Raw genomic sequence first — 6,430 nt, forward strand, 5'->3', positions numbered from 1 at the left:
TTTCCTAAACATGGCTATTCTTGACCTAAGGTTCAAGATGAGCTCTGTACCTAGAAAGTCTTTTGAACAAGGATTTCTCTATTTGAGCAGAAGGGCTCAGGCCTCAGTCCTGCTATCACATCCTCACAGGGAGGCTGTCATGCACACTTATTTCAATGTAGTTATAAACAGGCTTGGGTTTCGCCAGGATGAGCAGGGCTGCAAAGAGGTGGCCTTCAGGTACAACAACAAATGGACCCTTTAGGACATTGCAACATGGCAGAAATGTACTTTAAAAACATTATCTTAAAATACCAAAAGCAAGATCCTGAGATAAAGTAGAGATTAAACATACAACAACATACCTTGCATCTGTACTTGGGGGAAAAAAAAATAAGTCTTTTACTTATTCAAAGAACAGAAAACCTGCCCTTCCATATGAGGTTAAACAAAATACCTTTGTCTTATTTTAGTCCCAATACTACAAAGACAAATAAGCTTATTTCTCACAATACAATATCATTCTCGCTTCAGCAGGACTACTCAACAAACAAACCAATAGAACTCCTCACAGAGAAGCCTTTCAGCAGGAATAAGCTATTGGAGTTTCAGTGTGGTCTTACAACAAATTTATACCTCCCGATTATTTAGCATACCATGAGAACATGGTATACACAGTCCTGTAGGACCAGGCCCTACACACAAATTCATTCACTCATCACAAAAATACTGAACATCAAAATAATCCCCAATACATAAATTCCGTGTTGCTTTCTGTAAATAATTTAGCTTTACAATTATTAAAACTTGTGATCTTTATATATATTACAAACAATTCATGCAAAAGGCTGAATGTCACCAAGTTGTGACAGCTTCATACAAAGCACGAGTGCTCCAGCTGAGCCATGAGCAGTGGTACCTGGTGGGTATGGCCTGAGCATGAAGTACTGCCAGTACAGGCAAGCCCATAGGGGAGAGCACCTGTCTACTGGGGAACGGTGCATTGCCCTAATTTTGTCAATTTTATTTTTAAGTCTCCCAATCCTCAAAAACTGAAAGGTCTTAAAATAAACCAGCATTGCATGTCGATGAGTAACAAAGTTAGAACTGCATGTACTTCAGACAGTATAAGGCTTTAAGGTGAGCGTCACTATCACTTCCAAACTTCATTTGAGGTTATTTGTACAAACCCATTATAATTTTGTCCTAAGAGACACATTAAGGAATATTTGACCAAAACGTGCAACCTCCCGCATTAGAAACCAGAGCTATTTCACCTGTGCGGGGTGAAGCGCGTTGGTGGGTCTTCCAGTGCACTCACTTCACAACTACCAGACGTTCTTTTCCCTGAAAAAAATGATCCTTTCATTTTCAGTCCTGGGGGGTAGCAGCACCTCACACAGACCCCCTCAGCGAGCGGGACCCCAGGCCACAGGGCCAGTTTGGCCACTGGGATATGAGAGGGGGCCAGATACAGCCCTTGCCGTGTAGGGGCTGCTGAGGCGATCCCCTCCCCTGGCTGAGGTACCAGTGGGCTGTGGCTCCTGTCCCACTAACAGGTCCTGGGACAGCGGGGTGGCCGAGAGACCCCAGCCCGGCCCCGGCAGGGCTCAGGCAGCCGCGGGCCCTGACATGTGCCGGGGAGCGGAGGTGTAGCCGGGGCAGCCCCTCGCCCCTGCCCCGCGTTCCCTGCTCCGGGGGCCGGCCCGGGCCCCCACGTGCCCGCAGCTTATGGGCCGGGGGGGGGGGGGGGGGGGACGACACTCCGAGGGCTTCCCCGCACCCCCAAAACCACCCCCCACTCCCTCCCAAAAAGTTGTGAGGCGAATGCACCCGCCGCCGGCCCGGCCTAGGAGGGTCACCGACGGGGGGGGGAGGGAGTATGGGACGGGCGGGGGGGAACCTGCGGCGGCATTCCGAGGTGCCCCCGCCCTGCCGGCACCGTCCCCAGGGCCGCGGGCGGGGGGTGGGCGGCGGCGGCGGTGGGGGGGTAAAGCACCCCAAAAACGCCGCGAAACTTTCCAGGCCGCGGCCGGCGCAGCCCCGCGGGACCGGCACCGCCTCCGCCGCGGCGGCCCCGCACCGGGCGGGGGGAGGGGGTGCCCCCCCACCCCGCCACCGCTCATTAAAAGTCATTTCGGCAAATTAATGCCGCCCGCGTCCCCCCGTCCCGCGGCCCCCTCGCCCCGCGCGGGGGGCGGGGGGGCTCGGGGGGAAAGAGCGGCCCCAGCCGCGGCGCCCCCACCGCCTCCCCCCAGCCGCCCGGCCCTGGTGGCGGCGGGGCGAGCCCCGCTCTGGGCCCGGGGCCCGGCGCGGGGGGCCCGGCGGGGCGGGGAGCGGAGCGGCCGGGCCGCGCCGCGCCGAGGCCTAGCGCCCCCCCGCCCCCGTTCTCCCCCACCGCCCTTCACCTCCCGGGCAAAGGCGCCGCGCCCCGACCCTCCCGCTGGGCCCCGGCAGCCGTCTCACCCCCCTCCGGCGCTCCTCCCGGCGCCCAAAAGCTTCAAAAACCCCCCTGGCTCCCCGCACCCCCTACTGCGGCCTACGCCGCTCCGGCCGATCCCCGGCCTCGCGTAGCCCGCCTCCCCGCCCACCCTGCACCCTCCGCACCGCCTGCCGCGCTACGCGAGCCCGGGGATGCAGGCCGGGCCTGGCTTACCTTTCCAGCTGCTTTTTTTTCCCTCCTCTCTCTCCTCTCCCCCCTTTCCCTCTGTTGGGCTGACAGATCAGAGTTTCCTCCCCAGCAGAGGGACTGGGAATGTGCTCGGGCTCTGTGCTGAGGAGCTGCTGCCCCCCTGTCTCTGAGAAGATCCTGCTTTTTGTGGGGAGGAAGCTTTGGGGGCTCTTTATTATTTTAAAACTACAAAGTGCTCAGAGGGTAGGTGATTATTAAGGGGAATCCCTGAATATATTCTCCAGCAAAGAAGGCAGGGCTGCTGGGGCTGCTCAAGAAGAGAGCCAGCAGCCTCCTATAGCACCACTACAGGCACCGAGAGGACATAACATCAGAGATCGGCTCCTCTGCCCTCCAAAACAACAACTTTCCTACCATCTTGGAGGTAGTAGAGAGGGAGAGAGGGAGGGGGAAAAAAAGTACAGAAGGTTTTTATAAAGTGTCAATTTGGAGGAGGGAGCCAAATGGCCAAAACAAAATATTTTATAATTTATGTGAATTTTTATTTTAAATAAAAATAAAATACAAAGGCTCGTGGCTGAAGAATTTAATTTTTTTTTTAATAACCTGTAAAGATCAACTCTCTGGGAAAAAAAAAAATTAAAGGAGGTACGGTAAAAAATATATTTTTAGTAATTTCGTTGTTCTTAAAACCATATAATTTTTTTCTGTATTTATAAAGTTGATAACTTTTTTCTCATTGTGTGATGGTTCTAAAAATTAGTGTGTAATTGTGAAAGTTTGTATAACTTTTTCTTAGTACGCGTAGTCTTAGTCAACAGCTGAGATTGATGTCGGATAGTTTGGTGTAAATGTACCATAACGTCTTTCTCTCTCTCAAGGCGTTGTAAATAAAACTGGATATACAGGTAGGGAAAAAAACACATATTTTTTAATTTTTACTTTTTCATGTCTTTCTAGAATAGGCAATGTAGAGAAACAATGGGGGATTTAATACGAGTGAGAGGAACCTATGATAAATATCTGAGAAATTGTGCTGTCATAAATTTAGCATTGTCTGCCCTTCAGGATAAGATGTGAAAAAACAGAACTCATAGCAAGAAATTTTGGGGCAACAGTTGAGTTTTGTTTTTAATATTTTCAAAGCACTTTGCAGCCTTCTAAAAATCTGTTTTGGTTCTTTTTAGGTTACTGTTCTGATTTGGGGGCTTTGTTTTTGATATTTATATATTGTACCAACTTACCTACAGAGTTGAGAAATGCTATAAATTTATACTACAGTGTCTTGTAATATAAATTAATGGTATTTTTCTTTGTTGCAGATTCTTTTATTGGAGTGTAAAAAATAGATTAAATGTCAAAACAACGTCAGATGCTGTAGTGTATCTATAGGTGAAGACACTGATCACTGTATTCAGCAGATCTGTGGTAATGCTTTTTGAAGTAGTATTATGCACAGCCATATTCAGAGATGAACTGCAAAGATGCCTTTTTATTTGTCCCGAAGGAAGAGGAAATAATTAGGAAAGTAATGAGCTATACATTAGTTTTTTTCCACTGTAAAATTATTCAGGTGGTATAGACTAATTTAACTGCAGGCAGACTAAGGTCATATGGATGAAGGTACTGAATTACTTAGTATGTTATCAACCTCCTCCTCTCCCTTGCCAAATCTGAAATATATTGGTTTAGTTCAGTTCTTGTAATCTTAAAAAAAAACAAACTTGTATTTTAGGTACATCCGCATTTCAAAACATACTTGGAGTTTGCCCAGCCTCCATGGTGAGCGTAGTTCATGTGTTCATAGTGGGTTTTTCATTTAGATAAATGGGTTTTAATTAAAATATAATTAAAAGTCAGCTGGTCTTTATGTCAAATTGGTTTTGTTTAGCAGGAGTTTTTTTTAAATTATGGTTAGTCTACCTAGCTCATTTTAATAATCCAGAGTGTTGTGTTCAATGGAATTATTGCATGGGAGGTTTTTTTATGTTATTTGATTTTTTTTCTGTTTTTCAGTTATTAATCTGTTAGATTCATAGTTCTGCTGATGCTGGAAAACAACAACAAAAAAAAAACCAAACCCAAATATGTTGCTCCTATATTGTATTTCAAAAGAGTTTGCATTTTGTATAAAAGTAATGCAATAATTAGGGTCCTTGATAATTTTACCAGTCATTATTGTATGCTTCAGAGCGTGAAGTATGATGATTCTTTCTGTAAGCTGTTTCAACAAAAACTACTTTTATATCCTATACCTAAAATTTATTGCAGGAATGAAAGGCATTATAAATGTTGGTCAGGTATGGGATGATTGAAAAACCGCAAACCCGCAGAAATACTGCAAATAAATTATCTAAATTGATTTAGGAATTCAACAAATGCAGCATAAACTAGTATTTCCTTTTCTTTTACTGTAAATAGATAGATAAAGGGCTAAATTCTCAGACCCCAGTTTTGCAAATGCTTGCAGGCCTTACTAACACTTACTAATTCAGAAGTGCTTGAAGTGCTTGCATAAAACTCTTACTAAGTTGGTAGGATTTTGCTAGAGTACTGAATTCAAGTTTCTGTACAAAGTGATTTCTTGTATCAACCATTGTGCTAAACAAGAGGATTGCTACTTTTAACTTAATTCAGTAGTTCAGTATAATTCAACTACAGTTCAAGTTCTCTTCATTGGGCTATTAAGATGTTTTTGGTGTTTTAGGAAGAGAGGCACACCATGAACAATTAATCTGTGCTGCATCTGTCTGTGGTACTCTTAATATTTGTACAGCACACTTAGTATCTTGGAATTGTATTTTTTAACTGGGATGCAGATGATTCAACATTTTAGAGAAATGGCTATGAATGCACTTGAGCAAAGAAACAATATTAAACCTTTTCTTTGGCTTAGGTGTTTGACTTTGCAGAAATTGACTTTAATCAGATTACATGGCTGCCTAAATTTAAACATGCATCATAGTAGCATTACACATTTTGGTGACACCCTGAGATCTATTTGATGTGTTTTAATTGTGAAGCCAGAAGCTTAATGTCAAGCAAAAGGAGAAACATTTTGAATGTGGAAGTTTGGAATAGGAAAACTTGAAATTTGATACGTTTAGTATCTTGTGCAAAAAAAAGAATTCAATCTTTTTAAGGAGGAGAAAGAGGAAAAATTTTCCACATCTTGGTTATCTGGATTATTGTGTAATCATTCAACAGATAAATTGAAATTTGTACTTTATGGATAGATAAATTTATTTAAGAAAATTTTACTTACCTGAGAGTAATTTGCTTTTCACTAACTTACTAAGAATGCAAATATTATTTTGATTGTTTTAAATAAAAATATGAAATGAAAATAAAATGTGACATGGTAACAACCTAAAGGAGCAGTCTGCTAGCTTTAGTAATGTAGAATAAAATTTTTTTAAAAAAAATTTCTTGCTTATCTTTATGGACAAGACTCTTAAGTTGGGACCTACACTATTTGGATGGGTAGAGCAGTGCTCTGAAATTACACTGAAGAACAAATAGGACTCTGAAATTTCTGTACAAGGACAGTGTGTAAACCCAAAGCATGAAAGCTCCCCTGTACAACATTGAGAATTGTGTTCTGGAACTTCCATTTCTTCAGAATGGGTCTGTCTGCCTTAATTTAAATTGTCCACATCCCTGGACCAACTGCTCCATCCGGTAAACTAAATGTACACTCGAGCACAGAGTGGTCAGAGAACATTAATGTTCTGTAAATCACAGGTTCTGGCTAATGAGGCATTCTGTGCTGATGTGTCTCACTTGTGTTAGTGGTGAGACAGAGGGCAGTGATGCAGA

The 6,430-nt window shown here is 44.2% G+C and overlaps 1 protein-coding gene across 9 annotated transcripts in view; it reads right to left on the minus strand.

Annotated features, from left to right (window-relative positions):
• INO80D (INO80 complex subunit D) overlaps nucleotides 1-5,808 on the minus strand; it is a 49,403-nt gene extending 43,595 nt beyond the window's left edge. For 4 of the 9 annotated variants that reach the window (XR_009277726.1, XR_009277725.1, XM_058839634.1 and 1 more), the window contains exon 1: nucleotides 1,257-1,701. The gene's annotated coding sequence lies outside the window, so the exon portion shown is untranslated. The other 5 variants (XM_058839629.1, XM_058839630.1, XM_058839631.1 and 2 more) reach the window with 5 other exon arrangements.
• Between the last annotated feature and the right edge of the window lie 622 nt (nucleotides 5,809-6,430).

This window comes from Poecile atricapillus, chromosome 5 (assembly GCF_030490865.1).
Source record: "Poecile atricapillus isolate bPoeAtr1 chromosome 5, bPoeAtr1.hap1, whole genome shotgun sequence".
NCBI lineage: Eukaryota > Metazoa > Chordata > Aves > Passeriformes > Paridae > Poecile > Poecile atricapillus.